This window comes from Pezoporus wallicus, unplaced genomic scaffold (assembly GCF_028554395.1).
Source record: "Pezoporus wallicus isolate ANWC-B61680 ecotype Strahan unplaced genomic scaffold, APGP_CSIRO_Pwel_v1 contig_4191, whole genome shotgun sequence".
Lineage (NCBI taxonomy): Eukaryota > Metazoa > Chordata > Aves > Psittaciformes > Psittacidae > Pezoporus > Pezoporus wallicus.
This window is the reverse complement of record NW_026641383.1, coordinates 2,052,893-2,069,764: the sequence shown is the minus strand read 5'-3', so window position 1 is coordinate 2,069,764 and position 16,872 is coordinate 2,052,893. Positions and strand designations below refer to the sequence as shown.

The 16,872-nt window shown below is 39.5% G+C and overlaps 1 long non-coding RNA gene across 1 annotated transcript in view; it reads left to right on the top strand.

The window, feature by feature from the left end:
• LOC130606815 (uncharacterized) overlaps window positions 1–16,872 on the top strand; it is a 246,696-nt gene that overhangs the window by 191,621 nt on the left and 38,203 nt on the right. The window contains exon 6 of the long non-coding RNA XR_008974067.1: window positions 16,343–16,523. This is a non-coding gene — a long non-coding RNA (uncharacterized LOC130606815). The remainder of the gene's footprint in view (window positions 1–16,342; window positions 16,524–16,872) is intronic.

Sequence of the window (16,872 nt, the reverse complement as noted above, 5' to 3'; positions counted from 1 at the left end):
AGAGATTCCTTTGGGGTAATTTCACTTTTGTTTTGTGTGAACTTTAACTGAGTGATTTTTTTACAGTAATATGAGTCTATGGATTGTATGATGGGTAACAGGGCTTTCTATATATGCTCCTCACCTAACATCCAAGGGAAAACAGCAAAGGACATTCTAATAAAATCATTTGAGTCAGCTAGCCTTATTAATAAAGATGCCCCATTTCAGATGTTTTAATAGTTACTTTAAACCTGTGTCACTGGGTTTAAGAGTGAACCTGAAAGTCACTGTATTCCCGCCTGAAAGGCAATACAGTTCTGACACTTCTTCAATTTTCACAGCAATAACATCAGATGAAAAAAAAGTGAAAGAGTAAACAGAACTCTGCTATGAATATTCAATGTCAGGAACAAGTGAATGCAGGAAAATCACTTTAGACTTTAATAGCAACTAAAATTACAGCATCTTACCCAGAGCTGTGTTTGATTAAATGAGCAAAAGTTGGCTGTGAGAAGAAAAGACATCACAGAAAAATATATAGAGACCTCTGCTTTGTTTGCATGGAGTATCTTTGAAAAGCTTTTGTAGTACTACTTCCCCACCTCACCCTAGGGTAAGATAGCAGCGTAAGCTGAGCTAGGACAGGAATAGCATTTTCATGTTGCTGACAAAAAATGGGGTGCTATCCCTCCTGTAAAGTCATCAAAAAGGGGGTATTTTATAACTCTTAAGTATATACTTGGCCCCAGTGTGAGTCAGTTAGCATTTTTCTTGGTGCTTTTGAGGACACTGATTTATTATTTTTTCTTTCTGTAAGTGAGAGGACATCTGGCATGGCCAAGAAATCTAGCATTGATGGGACTTGGTAATGCAGTTTGCTTGACTCAGAGCAGCAGTATCCAGAAACTGATGGCTCATCTACAAAATGAGCTGGTTGTTTCCTTTCAACAACTGAAGGACAAATGCTTGCAATGCAAAATAACATTACAATAGGCTCTTAAAAGTAGTTATAGAAAAGTGAAGTGGATTTAGTAGGGTTGATTGTATCAGCTGATTTCCATTAGAACTTTTTTCTTTTTGCCTGCAATCAACCCTCTGGAGACAGGTTTGCTAGCAAGGCACTGCAGCTATCGTGTAGTGTCTTCCTATATTCATTATAGCTCAGATCTCTTTTGCAGATTGAAGATTCAGAGGTCAAGAAGTACCTTTCAGAAACACTGCATTCACATTCAGAGAGTGTGGTTATTGTGGTGCCTTGCATTGGGCATCGTCGCTTATTTTCATGTGTTCAACAGAGTAACTTCAACACTCCTGTCACTGTGCTTGCACTCTTGATGTTTTCATCTTTAGCATTTCTGAGACAGAGTGAGACCTGCCAGTGCCTATCAGGAGTCTGGGGCTTTTCCCTCAAGTGTTTCTAGCAAAGTCAAAAAAGCAGCGTCCAAGGCCTCTCTTTATGCAGAGCTTTACACTGGTGCTGGTGCCACTGCATTCAAATCTAATTTGCTTGTCAGCTGGGATGATTGCACACTGAAATATATGCTCAGATACATACTTCCTTGGGTTTCACTCGTACTGTAAAATTCTAATCCTTTCTGGTGAATCTTAATCACAGCGTCTTTTTCTCCCACTAAATGTCCCATCAGGAATGTTGTTTACTAATTCTTCAACTGACAAAGAAATACTTCAGGTCTCCAAGTTGTTTCAGAAAACAGGCAACAGATCTACCCTTCAGGTGCAGCATCAGCAAGGCCAAAGAGAAACAGAAAGTGCTTCCTGTGATTTTCTTCACATTAGTCCTTTGCAGAGGTGAGAGTATTTGCCAGGACAGAACATTTATCACCAGACTCCATTTCAGTGGCACAATGGGTACCTGTGGATAAGCCTGTAAGAGAAAAGAGGTCACAGAAGATGTTTGTTCTCAAACAGTTCACCAATCACTCATAGTATAAGACCTCAGGAATATTAATATGGTCCAAATGTGTTTCAGATACTTGCAGAGTGTGGGTAGCCAGCAGCAGTCTGGTGTTGAAGGGAGTCTGCTCTAAGTGTTTGGCAAAAGTCAAGTTTTTCACCAAAAGATCAGATTACTATTAAAACCCCTAAAGAAAGGCAGAAGCTCGTTGTTCCCCTGTTTGGTTTTTTCTCTGCACCTGAGCTGAATACTGAGAATTCAGTAGCCTGGTAGTGAAAGATGGCGTTTCTGAAAAAGGAAGGCTATTGGTAGACCCAAGGTAGGTTCTAACTGGCCTTGCGATCTTTATGCCAAGAGCAGGGACACTGAGGATGTCATCAGTTAACATATGTGTAAGCCAAATGCATCAGTAAGGCCACTTTAGACCAGTCAAAGGTGCCTGTCAGGTCTCATACTGTTCAGCTCATACAGTCATTTGTGCAAGATGAGCCTTTGGAGCAGTTACTACTATCTTCTGCCCAGGCAGCAGGGTCTTCTAAGCCAGGGCCTGGTTTTGCATTCTAAACCTTGGAAATTGAGTTTAGATTGGTTGAACAGGATTGTCTTTGTTCTGTTTGTGCAGAGCCTAGCAGAGTAAACACCAGCCTATGATCCGGTTCTTATGTGCAGTGGTGTTGTGAAAGGCCAGATACCCATGTCAAAAATGAACTTTATTTCCTACTGTAAAGCCCTATCATCGCCTTGTCTGCGCTCAGACACTGAAAAGATTTTGGTTTGTTTCAGGCACGAGTGACTCTTTGGCGCGCACACAGCTCTGTCCAGATTATTCACTGAGGCTGTCAGTTATTTCTATTTGCAGACTGCCGTAGTTACCCTTTTAAATATTGCACCTCTCATTATCACAATCCTCCAACCTTATCAAAGTCACTGTGATTGTTTCCTACTCTGTTTCTCCTGTATTAGCATGACTGATACAAGTATATTAAAGAATTACCCTTTTATATTCCAGCCTGAATATCAGTTTTTGAGAAGCAAGCAGGTCATCTTACGGATAGAAGATGTTTGTGCACAGAAGGCATTTTATTTTTTATTCTCTTTGGTATTTTAACAAGGGCAATTAATATTCTCTTGTGAGATTTTGCCTTCTGGGTAAAGAACATCCTTTACCTCCCCTTCTCCCCCTTTCCCCAAACAATCTTCTGCTATGCTGGGAAGATGGAATGTATAGATGATATCCCTTTCAGAAAATATATCCATCATATATCACAAGTATTGTCATTATGATGTATTAATGTAATGCGTCATCAGAGAGCTGTCAGGGTGAAGATTTATTACTCTAAAATAAGTTATGGTGAGACACTGGGGAATGGGTTGACAGAATTTTTGTTTATTTTTCTAAATTAAGGACTTTTAAAGATCTCTTACTTTCATGAAGTAGTAGGGGAGGGAGGGTCACAGAAAAGAGGACTTGAATCAAAAACACCAGAAACACTCAGGAGGCCTCATAGAATAAGAATGTAATATTTTTCCCCCCAGGTAGTTTCCATGAGGTCTGTAAAGTTTAAGTTTCCAGCTTAGCTGAGGGCTACAGTGGGCACTCAAAGTCTTTTCAATCAACCAAAATTTGGACTTTATTGTTTTTCCTTTGAAGGAAAACAGTCACCAAAACATGAAGACTTGGACTATATAAGACAAACCAGGTGCTAAAAATGGTCTAAAAAGAATTGCATTTTAGTACAAAAGGCTATTCCCTTTTTTAGGTGTGTCCAGTGGACTTAACGTAAACCTGATACTAATGCATTGAAATCGGTTAGAGCTCTTCAGCAGGTTTGCACAGACTTTGGATCAAGCCCCTTCCCTGCATCATGTGGTGAAGCCATGAAACTTGGCACATTTATAGCACTGTAACATAAAGCCATCTGTGTACAAGTACAAACTTTTCCGTATTGCCAAAGTGCTTAATGTAATTACAATCAGGCTTGCTTCTCTTCTGCTTAGTTCATCCATATGCTGAGATGGATGCAAACTTGCACTGGTAAAGAATTACACAGCATCTGAATTTGCGTGCTGATTACAGCAACGTACATTGCTAACCTTGTAAATCATAGAATCATAGAATAGTTAGGGTTGGAAAGGACCTTATGATCATCCAGTTCCAACCCCCCTGCCATGGGCAGGGACACCTCACACTAAACCATGTCACCCAAGGCTCTGTCCAATCTGTCATTGAGCACTGCCAGGGATGGAACTTAGGCGCTTTTGTATTTTAAGGAACACACATGAAGTTACAGACTGTCTTATAGGGAAACTGGTAACAGAAATATGTCAGAAAGTTCAGCCTGTATTCTTTTCTTGCTAACTACACAAGGCACCTGACTTAGGAGCTCAGTTGCCCTTGCTTCCCTGTATGACGAGTCAGAGGTGTCTCAGAATTTGGATACCTAAGACAGCAATTGCCTTCAGGAGGTGACTTTTGCTCCTTGCAGACGAGAAGATGAATGCTGAGCTCCTATTCACTTTGTTTACTCCTTAAAGAATGTTGTATTAATCCTGAGTGTTGGTTTCCTGGGCTGTCCCTGTCCATAAGTAGCTGCAAAGTAGTTGTTTCATCTTATGATTCACTCTTTATATTGACCTCATCTACTTCCAAATGCAATGTTATCCCATCTATCTACTGTATCCTTGCATTTCCTGCATCATGGTATTTGCACACCGTTTCCTTAACACTGAATACAGTATTGGTCAGTGTAAGTTGAATACCAAGGTTGCTTATAGGTTAATGAATGCACTGCGCTTGCTGCTGACTGATGTAATCACTGATAGGTGGTACACCGAACTTGACTCTACAGCCCACAGACATGTACTTGACTTTGTCAGTGGGGATGGTATATTTGAAAGGAATATTAACATTAAAAAGAAACACATGCAGTGGATGCATTTGCAGGTGCAGGGGATATGTTTTCAGGAAAAATAACCAGAAAACATTGCTGAAGGGAAAATGCGGTTATGCCAAAAAGGTCTACAAATTTCTCTTCCTGAAGAAAAATAATGATAAGCTGCTTAATTTTGGCCATTTTTAGCAAGACAGTTAAATTAATTACATAAAATGTAGGTGTGCAATGAGTGCCAAAGTTATGCAAATTACTTGTACCCAAAGTCCTTTATAAAATCTGCTGCTATCAATAACAGAAAAAAACTCCTTCTCCATAAGCATCAGAATGGTTTAATCACATATAATGGCACAGTTACATTGGCTTAAGCCAGATTTACTGAGATATTATCAGATATTATACAGGTGCTTACAAAACACCTACACTTTGCAGATGTCATATAACCTGTTTCTGCACGTACAGAAAGCTTTACTGGCCCTCCATTTGGTTGTGTAGATATGTATACACTGTATATCCATGTCAGATGCAGCAGGGGTTTACTTTTCTAACCTGAGATGTAAGAAAAGCACATTTATTTTTTAGTTGTTGTTAGTAGTAAAAAATATTCTTAGCGTGTACTCATGATCAACTAACCTGTGTATTGGAAGAAGGTGGGCCTGGTCCTCTGTAGTGTTGGGGGGGGAGCTTGTAGGATCACCTTACAAAGTATGGTAATTGAGGGGAGATTTGCATTGGGATCTGTAGTCTGCTGACAATAGCTTCTTTCCTAATTTTCTGATGAAAAAGGACTTCTGACCCATGCTGCAAGTGACAAGAGGCAAGTAAGTCTTGTCTTCGCAGATTCCTATGGGAGATTGTCACACATGCTGCAAATCAGAAGTGTTTATGTCACATGGAGTTTGGAGTTACAATGTTTGCCCAAACTCCTGTCCCATCGGTGAGTAGCATTTCACTCCGACTTAGTATCTGCAATTGTTGCTGCTCAGATCACCAGTTAACACAGTCTTAGGTCAGTAAGTTTTAAAGGAGGTAAAACATCTTGGGGAGACCATGTGAAATCCATCATGGCAAACCACTGATAACTCCACATCTTATTAGCTTCAATTAAGTATTTCCATGGGGAACCGTGGAACTGTTTAAAGTCATGATGACACATACACACACTTTGTTCCATCCAAAGAAATAATCTGTTTTCCAGATTTCCAAATAGCCAAGCTATTTTGTTATAGTTTTTTCTTTTCCTTCTTTTAAAAGAAATAATTTATAAGAATTTATCTTGGGCTTGCTACAGATTTAAAAGGAGAAAAAAAGGTTTCTTCTGTCTGACTTCTAAATTATATGCATGACCAAAGATAAATATGCTTTTTATTTATAACTGTGGAGAGATGCCAGACATAGCCTTTCATATGACGCACCGCTGCTGTAGTAGAGCAGCACTTAAAACAGTTCCAGTCAAGTTAGGCCCCAAGACTTTTCATGCAACTTCATGCAAAATGGTTAAGACCTTTCGTTTACTTTTTTTTTTTTCTCTTTTCTTTTGAACATCTTCAAACGTTACAAGTGCCACATGCTTAGAGGATGCCAGGCTTCTTCCTGTCAAGCTGAGATGGTCTGAAAACCACATTGAAACATGGGGAACTGCATCTACCACAGATTGCAGATGGGGGGGTGGGGGGGTGGGGAGACTGCAGGCTGTAGATCTCTTCTGCCACTCCCTGTATGGCTGGTAACAGTTGGATGAAGGTTATGGATGGAGGCTGGCAAAGCAAAGGATTGTTGTGCTTTTATGAGGCTGGGATGAATGGACTTTGACAATACTGCTGAATAGGAATACTTGTGGAGCTAATACAATTTGTAATTGTCAGAAGTGAAAAGTAAAAACATGATTATAAACTGTGCCTAGGATCAGCTTATGTCAGCTTTAAATGGTTTAAAAGTCTACTGTCTGGAGCTGCATCTTACTTGCCTGTAAAACTCCTTAAAGAAGACTTAAATAACTGTATAAACATGTCTCTCCCTTCTTATGTATTTGTTGTGAAAAGTAGCCCTTTGTCTAGCTGACAGGAGGCAGGCTTTTAGGACAGATGTGAAGCAAGGCCTTCCAGATAAATCAGAAAATATGGAATATCTCAATTTAAATAGAATGAGACAATTACCTGGTAACAGTAATCTTTTAGAAACTACTGTTTGTCCTAGTTTTGTGCAAGGTGAGGCTCTGAATAGTTGGGTGCTAGCACGCCTTGGTCACCTGGTGGCTTTGTGATGTGCTGCCAGGCTTGGAAACTGTTTCTGTGTGGATGTGAGGAAAGCCTGTAACGATGCTGACTTCTCCGAGAGAAGGGAAGGAGCATAAGAAAGCATCTCCTGTTACCTAGCGCCTACCATCATTACGCCTGACCCCGGCTCATTATCCCTTGATATCTGGAGCAGACGATGACCTTTGATGACACTGCACAACAGTGTGCAAAGGAGATGCCTTCCTTTTCATTTTGGCTCTTGAATGCCAAACATGGTAGTTTCTTCCCCATGCTGTGTCCAGCCTTCCTTTAATCAAACACTTGTACAAAAATTAAAATGTTACTAAATACTTATACTAAGCAATACTGTTTAGATACTGGGTTACATTTCTAATCTTGCTAGAAGTGCCTCTGTCTTCCCTTTACCTAGTCTGGAGTAGCCTGGAAGCAACTAATTTACCATGTAATAAGATAGGTTCCTGTTGACACAAGTCAAGGGCAAAACTATTAAGTCATTAGGGCTAATGTTGTAACATTCTGATACAAAGGCATGGCCTGGGCCTTTCAGATGTACATCTGACCTTTGAGGATTAAGTTTCTTCGCAGCTTATTTTTGGAACTCAAAATATGTCTTTTTTTTCCCTTCTGCTTCACATACATTGATCTTTGGCCTTCTGAAACTTGTATAGCAGCTTCTGCAGTCCTTATTTGTCCCAGTTTGATCAGAGGAAGTAAGGATAGAAAAGGCATCACATTCTTTATCCTGCAGTGCTTACAGTACATCATGTATTCCTCTGTTTAGCACTGCCCATGTCACAGCTTGGCCCCAGGGTTTGCCAGTAGAAGGGATTTGGGGAAATCGAAGTGGCTTTCAAGATTCTTCCACATAGAAGAAAAAGTGAGGCTTGCTTGAACCAGTCTGTCTAGATGTCATTTAAAGATATATAAATGTGTCTTGTGATGGCAGTGTGATATTTTGGTAAAGTAACTTCTCTTAAATCTAATGATTTTTCCAACAACTAGATTATATTTTCAATCATTATATCCTCCAGCCTAGCAGCAGGTCTGCACTTGCTTCACTGGCAAGGGAACTGTAATGGGACTCCAAAACTTGTCTTGCTGTCATACTTACTATCTCTCACAATTCGTTCACTTAACGTCAACTTTGTAAACTTGTTTAGCTCTTTTCTTTTTGTGAGCCACTCTCTGAAATAAGGAGCCAAGGAATGTTCTCACTTGGACCTGTGCTGGGTTGCATTTCCATTTACCATCACTCTGAAGACTAACTTCTCCAGGTAGATCAACTTTACCCATGTGTAAGCCTCATGGCTTTCGTGTGTAACGGACCAGTTTTCGTTTTCAAGATACATGAAGAAACCAAATCAAAATACATCCCATCTGTTGCGTAAGTACTGTGTCTGGAACTTTTGCCCAGAATGTTTTGGAGCATATAGGCTGAGAACATACACCAGGGCCTGAATGACATTGTTAAAGCTAGTCGCATTAAGTATTTAGTAAGGAAGGCTCATTTCATATGATGCTTTTGTTAATTATATAGGAATGTATTCAATAATGTGGAGCATTCACCAAAAAAAAAAAAAGCTGAGAAAGTTTTAAATTTAATTTATAAATTGTTTTTTAAGTCTACCTTGCTCATGCATTTAGCTTGTCCTTGAGGGCCCTCTCTCTTGAGGAAGAAATAGCAGACCATTCTTTAAAAAGGACATTTGGGAAGCAAGTCATTAAGCTGTGGAATGCTATATTTAATGAATTTCTGGTTTGTTTTCCTTTTGCATTCAGTGTTTTAAATATGATGGTGATGAGGAAATGCTCTATTTCATGAATTTCTGTTTTATTTTTACATTCAGCAACTAAATACAATGGTGATGGGAAAAGAGAAGTTGCAGTAAAAAAGATTTTGCTCTTAAGACTGTACATGCCAGGGTAGGTCTGGAACAGATGCTTATGGCTGAATTAATAATCTCTGACAGTAGAGGTTTTGAACATGAATTCTGACAGACCCTTCACTATGACAATACTAGTGGGAGTCACAATAATATTATCTGCTGCTGAACATTGCTAGTATGTGAGCACTGTTGTGCCAAAGGTTAATATGCCAGTTTTATTTCCTTCTCTCTACAGCTATAATTTAAACGAGTTGCACACATAAGTGATGTTATATGCATAGGGCTTTGCATTTAGTTTGCTATGTCAGATTTGTTTATAAAAATCATATTTTGAACCACTTGCCCAGGGGCTCTGTTCTGGGGAGCTGCAAGCTGATTTCTTTTAAAGAAGCAGCTTTCATATTCCATGAACTTTCAGTAGAGATTTTGGAGCTCTGAACAGGGACCTTGGTTTTAAAATTAGCAGTTGCCACATTTACACTTAGGTTTAATTACTTAGTAACAGAGAGTTTAATCCAGTTTTACATGTGTGCCACATGACCCCTTACATACCTCACTGGGATTGGAAGGGCCCCCTGCTTCTCTTGGGAAAAATTGCTTCCCAACATTTTGGAGACCTTTTACAATGTTTTTGTTCCTATGCTGCAATGTTAACATTGCCCATAAACCTAATAGTCACACAGTAGCTAATAAGGGGCAGAAAGTTTTACAGTCTTTTCCGCAGTTGTTAAAATCCTGGTACTGTAGTTTAGTCCTACCCACACGAAACCTATCAGTTGTGAAAAACAAGACACGCTATATTGGTGTATTCTTGGAAGCCAGTGGCAAAGAGGACCTCTCCTGAGCATCTAGCTAAACGTAATGAACTTGGGGATTATTTAAATTGCTTGGCTTGTAATATAAACACTCCAGGGCTTGCCAGCAGTGTACCTTCAGGATTTGTGGCTTTTCTAAAAAAATCATTTTGGTTTGGGGTTTTTTGGATTGGTTTTGTTTTTTTTTAGAATCCAATGCAATTAGTGGCATGATGGCAAAAAATGATTTATCAAATTGCCTTTCAGTTACAGGAAATAGAATCCATTAATGATGTTGCAAGCATATTTATTCAGGTTCAGCAGGAATCGTTTTCTAGCTGTCTTTCTGTGTTATCTAAACCAAGAACATTGCCAGGGTACCAGCTGAGTTGTCCTTTGTGCCTTTGTAGACCTTCAGGTAGTTTTGACCTTTTCCTGCTAGGGGAGATGCTGGTATTCATGAATGCACCAGTGGAAATCATAGATTCATAATAAGGCACTTCTCAAAGTTAGTAAGCTTTTTGAATCAAACCTGAAATGAAATGGGTCTGGATGTAATTAGGGATTGACTAGTGGTACCTGTTGGGTACACGCGATGCCTTTACCACATCAACAGGGAGCAGGAAAGGCTGAAGTTGGGACAGAGTGGTCACTAGGAGTGGCAGACAAGAAGACCTCTGAAAAGGAAGAATTCACAAACTTCTCTGAAAAGATTTTTCCATTAATCAGCCTCTGCTAATAGCTAAACAGATACATTTCAAAAATAAAATCAAACAGTAGGCATCTTTAATACATAATATTTTTCTCAGAAAGTCATAAGGTACCTATTCTAGTACATAGAAAACTAGTATACAGATTATTACACAGTAGTGAAGAGTGGTAGGGGAGAAGAATAAGCAAAAATTTATTTATTTCAAAATTGGAATACTATGGAGACCATGAGCTCTTAAGTGCAATGATACTGTGTGCTGTCTGAAAGGGCAGAGTTCAGATTAATTGGCTGCCATAACTGTACTTCAATGCTTGAGATGTGATTTCCTTTAGATTTTGTTTTCCACCTGTGTTGCTGAGATTGCAGTAGTATGTTCTGGGCTTTGTGTGACTTGCCTAAAATGCATTTTTGCATGGATTAATGGTGTGCATGTTGCTAGTTAGATTTTAACATTGTTATCCTCCCCATCCCTGAGAAGAGGGTTATGGGCTATTTTGGATGAGCTTGGCACTACCAACATATTGGGGTTTGAATCCTCTGAAAATTGGGTGTAGTCAATGGAATAGAAATCTGTGGGTTTGCTATTGGATTTCATGGAATCTTTGAATGCAGTTCAATAATGATGGAAGTGATGGATGAGTTGTGTCTGTGATGGGCAGAGGCTTCAACAATAAGTGTCTATGAACAGAGATGGAGCTCCACATTTGCACCCCTGTGCACTGTGCCAGAGCGTTACCCAAATACAGCACAATTACACTGCCACTGTGCTATAATAGAAGTCTAAAAAGGAAATGGTACTATTCACTCAGTAATTTCTGACCCGTTCCATGATTACACTACAGGATTCATTTTGTAGCACGTATATGGGAGTACCCTTGTAATTACCTGTCTAAAAATACAGCACTGCCATTTCTGGGTTGCTTTTGAAGAGCGGTTGCATAAAACTTTATCAAGATGCTCAATACAGTGTGCTGCACTCTGCTTGGCCTGGATTGTTACTGGGAAAATTAACCCAGCACTGCAATGGTTGCAACATCTTCCAGCTCTCAGTGCACTTGTATGTGATTCTGAAATTCCCTGAATTCTGAAATTCATCTGAAATTCCCATAACCGGTGGGCCTGATGCTGATGGAGTGGGAAGGGGTAGGAAGTAGAAGCAGGTCCCTGTGCCTGCCACTTCCCTCACAGCCTGGCTTCCTAGATTCTCAGGGCTCTGCACACCTGGTCTGATGCCAAATATTTTCTGCTTAACCACAGGGGTTTTCTTGAACAAGCAAGCTGTGGGGAGAGCAGAGCGGGAACTTCTTCTCTGAGGTGCCTCTGGACACCCTACTACTGTATACAACCCTTCAGTATAGGCTTGCCCCAAAGGTATAGCCTGCAGCTGTCTGACAGGCTGCTTGTATCAAGAAGTCAAGCATTGCGCTGGAAAACAGACTTGTCTTCGTGTGGTAAGTTTGTTCTCCTAAACCTTGATCCCCAAACCACTGAAATCAACAGTGTTTTGAAGTCAATTTCCAGTGATTTCCATGGTCTGGAGATTAAGTTTCACTGCTTTTCCAACCCTGGATCTCAACGGTTCCTGACTGCCTCACTCTGGCTCTTTTTTTCTCTAGTGCGGGGAAAAAAAGATGCTATTTAATGTGATGAGATCTAAATAACTGGGCACCGTGCATGGAAAGTACAGCTCTATTGTTAGCCCCATTTCACAGACAAGGAAGCTGTATCTGAAATGATACATCCAAACGGCCGCAAAGCAGAGAATAGAATCCAAGTTTCATTCTGTAGATATCCTGGTACAACAAAATTTTTCAGCCTCATTGTCATTTGCAAATATTTCCAAATATCTTGCCTTATCCTTAGTCTCTTGTAAATACAACCCTGAACTGGAAATGCTTCATGTGCACTTTCCTATTACATTGCTTTCATTTTCTTTTCTTTATTAGTTGTAGTCATTAACAGTTTGTGAATGTCATGGCTTAAATCAATTATGGGTAAAGGTATACTAACAGGTAATAGAGCCTTTTTATTGTCATGATGATTGAGGCAGAATACTACAGAGAAATTGCACTGGTATTTTCAAGCAGAAATGGAGTATTTTTTTCCAAAACTGAACTCACAAACCTCAACATTCATAACTTTGACTGAGAATCAGGCTCCTAAAAAAAAGAGACTGAGACCCTTCTCACATTTTCCATTACTAAGGAAGCATCCTTACTTCAGCAGCCAGTCAGGGAAAGCAGCTGGAGAGCTACATTTTACGTGACACTTTGGAAGTGTAGTTTTTCAGTGTTTATCAACCACTGTATTTTCAGCTTGAAGGTACCAATGTTTTTGTGTCGCACAATAAATTACAGAATGTTTACATGCAATTAGGTATGTGCCTACGGAGGAGAAGACACTGAGAAACAGGATTTTCCAGAGGCAGTAGCTAGTTTAGAGGCCCAGAGCCACTGCAGCAGCTATTGTCAGGGAGGACTGAGTGGCAGTTCTAATTACCAGTGTCTACACAGGTTCCTCATAGGAAGATACAAGCTGTCACGATCCCTTGCCAATCACATGAGAACTGACCTAGGGAGAGCATCAACTGAAGGTGAGTGTACATGTCCAATAAATTCAGTCCCCACTGCATTAGCTTATTTTTAGGATTGTCCTGAGAAGACATTCAGCCTGTATCATAAAACCTTCAACTGAGCAGAAAATGTACAGAATGATGATGACTTTAAATTTGGGATCATGCCCTCTGGGGCATGAATTCATAGTACTTCGGGTATGATCTGATAATGTACTGAATGCTGAAGGAGCATAGAATTTCTAGATGAGTTCATAAAGACAGAGCATTTATGCAATGTCAGGGCTCTCCTGATCAAAGGAAGCAAAAGGAATTTTATTCTTAATTTTACTGCAAATGTTTTTCTTAATTTGAAATAAAACCATGCTTTCTACATAAGAGATTTCTCAGAAATAGGATGGTTAAAGTTAGCGCATAAATTTATGCATGCAACTGATAACGCCACTTTCTGATTTTTCACCTTCTTCCACTGAATGTATTAGAGACTTGTTCTTGAACATAGTTTAGACAATACATATGTCACAAGCAATGATGAATCAAAGAAAGAAAGCATCCAGAAAGGGAAGCTAACTAGACAGGTAGGCCCTCATCAGCATCACATTCTGTCCCATAGCTACAATAACAATAATTGAGTCAGACACATGGATTTTAAGTGCCTCTTAAAGAGGAAAGTTAGGGAGAGACACTGTGGAAAGAAAATTATATACTGAAATGTGGCATCTCAGTTTTGCAGCTGCCAACCTCGTTCTGTCACTAGCCATAGCCATTGCCTTTTCTTCTAAACTTAGCAGGGGATGGGTGAAACTAAAAAGAAGCAGTGCAGGTGCTTCAGCTGATAAGGAGGTGTGGATCCAAGTCCCTCTGTGCAATCAAAGCAAACCTTTAATCAGTTTTAACTCTTGAGAGAGGTATTTTATTTCTGTGGACAAAAGATGACACCAAGGAGATGTGTGTCTGCCTCATGTAGGTGGCTGCACACCTGGGATGCTCCTTGACAGCCCTTCATGCACCAGTTAGGGTTTTTTCCTAGTTTTGCCAGTTTGACACTTAGGTTTTGTCCATCTTGGGCAGCAAGCTTCTTCACTGTCAAGTTTCCCAATGATGGAAGGAAAATATTTGTCAAAAAAAGGAGAAAATCTAGTCTCTGGTTCTGCTGCTAATTAAATGTGGTCTTTTAGCATGTGGTCCTCAACCCCAAGTCAAACCTGGTGGATTTCAACTCTGAAGTGGTGAAAAGTACAAGCTTATTATAGCAGAACTTGATGTCACTGGTACCAGTTTTCAGTCTTGTAATACTCTCGTTGAATTTGTGTTTGTGGGTTTTTTTAAGTGTCAGCTTTGGACAGCATGAGACTGTGTATGAATATTAACTTCCCCTTTTTTTTCTCCCTGCCCTTGGGGTTGCAGAAGAAAATGTGAAGACATGACCCGACATTCAAAACAAAACGCAAAGACCGAAACAAACCATCCACCATTTGTGATTTTATTTTTCAGTGTTTGTTGGGGTTTTTTTTAAATGCAGTCTTATACTTAAAAGCCAGTTCTCTGCTTTTTGATCTGCTGCCTTGGGATTTTTGAGTGCTTTGACTTTCCATGTGACAGTTACCTGTCAGTTACCCAAATGATTTGGAAAGGTGAACAAAATGCAGATGTAGATAATAGAAGATAGGTATATTCCCCCCCAGTTGCATACTCTGAAGTAACCTAGACCTTGGCATAAGGGCATGAAAAGTGTTTATAGTGCAAAGGACTGCTGATGTAGCACCTGGGGACTCTGTGTAAGATCACCAAACCCACTATGGTTTTGACCTGTAAGTAGTAGTCCAGGTACAGAGTTACCTGCTGAATGTCTTTCACCCTGGAGGGATGCAGTTGGTTCCCTCCAACACAGAAGCTGGGAGTGATTTAACATGAGGTGTGGATAATCAGGAGAGAAATAGGATTATATCCTAGCTGACAATATAGGTGCAGCTTGTACTTACGTTATGGGTGAGCTTCACCTGGGGGGTAAAATATTCCCTGCATCTAACAGGATAATGCTTATTGATGCTGGACTATTGAATGAGCCACTGACTGCAAGTGGAGGAAGATCCTAAGGAAACAGGGGAAATGTGGATGTTTGTGTCATATACAGAAAATTTGGCCTGGCCTGCATGCCAGATGATATCCTTCCATCTGGTGAAGCTGAAGATTCGGAGAACAAGGATAGAAGGAAGGGGACCATACCTCAGTTAGATCTAGGCACAATATGTAGTTGAATGAAATAAAATATTTCTTGAAAAATGATTGATGAAGACTAGAGCTCGTAACTCCTAGGGTAGCTTTGTCACTTTTATCTTCAGGGTGGAGATCTCTACATGCCGGGCTGCATTCCTTCATAGCATCTGAATCATTCTTATTGTCTCCACAAACTGAAAATGAGAAACAGACTGGCAAGAAAGTTAAAATTCTCAAGGTGGAAAGAGCAGGGAATAGCCTGATCATTCATTATTTTTTTATTTTTTATTTAGATTAAAAGTTCTTGTTGCATTTTTGCAGACACTGATACACTAGATTTTATGATTCCTCTATTTAAAACAAGACTAGAGTTTCCTATATTTTGAAGAGAAATAAGAGCACCTGAAAAAAGGGCTTACTCCAGTGCCGTCTATATGCAGCCTGGCTTTCTCTGAGCTTCACGGGGAAGAAATATTTCCAAGGCACCAGTGGTTGCCATATCCTGTATGCAAAAAGATTCCATAAATGTCTGAAAACAGATGGAATGCAACTTTGGAGGAATAAATGGATTTTTAATTTTCTGAACATTTTGGATTCCATCTGGTTGAAGTAACTAAGTGACCTAGTAGAATACTTTACCTTTCTTGTATAATAGATGGAAACACAGCTTGCACTGCTATTGACTGACACATTCCACATTAATACACAGGTTTTACTTGCATATACATTTGCTTACTTTTAACTCTTTTGACTGCACGAGAAGGAATACCTGATGCACCTCTTCCTCAAGTCATGGCCCTCTCTCAAGTCATGATTTAGCCTTTCAGCTAGTAAGGAGGAACTCTAAACCACCTGCCTAAGCCCACCTAACAGTAGTGGGAGATACTGTACCTTAGATTAACGCACCTTAGACATACATTAGATAACAAACCTTAGACTCATCTCCTTAAAATACTCTTAATTTTCTGTCTTGTTTAAAGGCAAAGAATAAAAAGGAATAGAGACTGTGTACAGGTACCAGTAAAGTGGATTATTTGTGTTTATTGCCCTTTTTGTTACTGCCATTTAGAATGCTGTTAAGCAAATAAGAGTAAATACATGTGTGTTTTTACCAGGAAATGAGCTTTTCTCTATGAATAGGGAATACAGGCAACTTGAACTCACAAGAAAGGAGTCATAAAGTATATTACTCTATATAAAAAATGGAAGACTTCAGTTTATGGAAAAGACACTGGTTTTGTGCCTGCTTCAATGAAAGCTAAAATACAAATCTGTTCACTCTCCATGAAAGAAAAGGTGGGTCTTTTAAATCATTCATATTGAGCCTGTATCTTACGAGTTGAACAATTTGTGAAGCTGATTCTTAATGATTGCCATTCAGAAAGTTCTACTGAGAATAACTATTCCGATGCTGATAAATTGATAAACACTAGTTAGTAGGATATTGACAATGTGTTTGGTATTAGTTTTCATACTTTTTGGCACTTTGAACATTTCTTGGGGTTTTTGCCATGAATATGGATGAAACATTAAAAAAAAAAAGGGTAATAACCACCCTTTTTTATTTTTTTAAGGGACAGTAGTGAGACTGTTTTCCACTTCTGGAAGCAAGTATATTTGTTTCATTAAAAAAATTTGCCTTTTA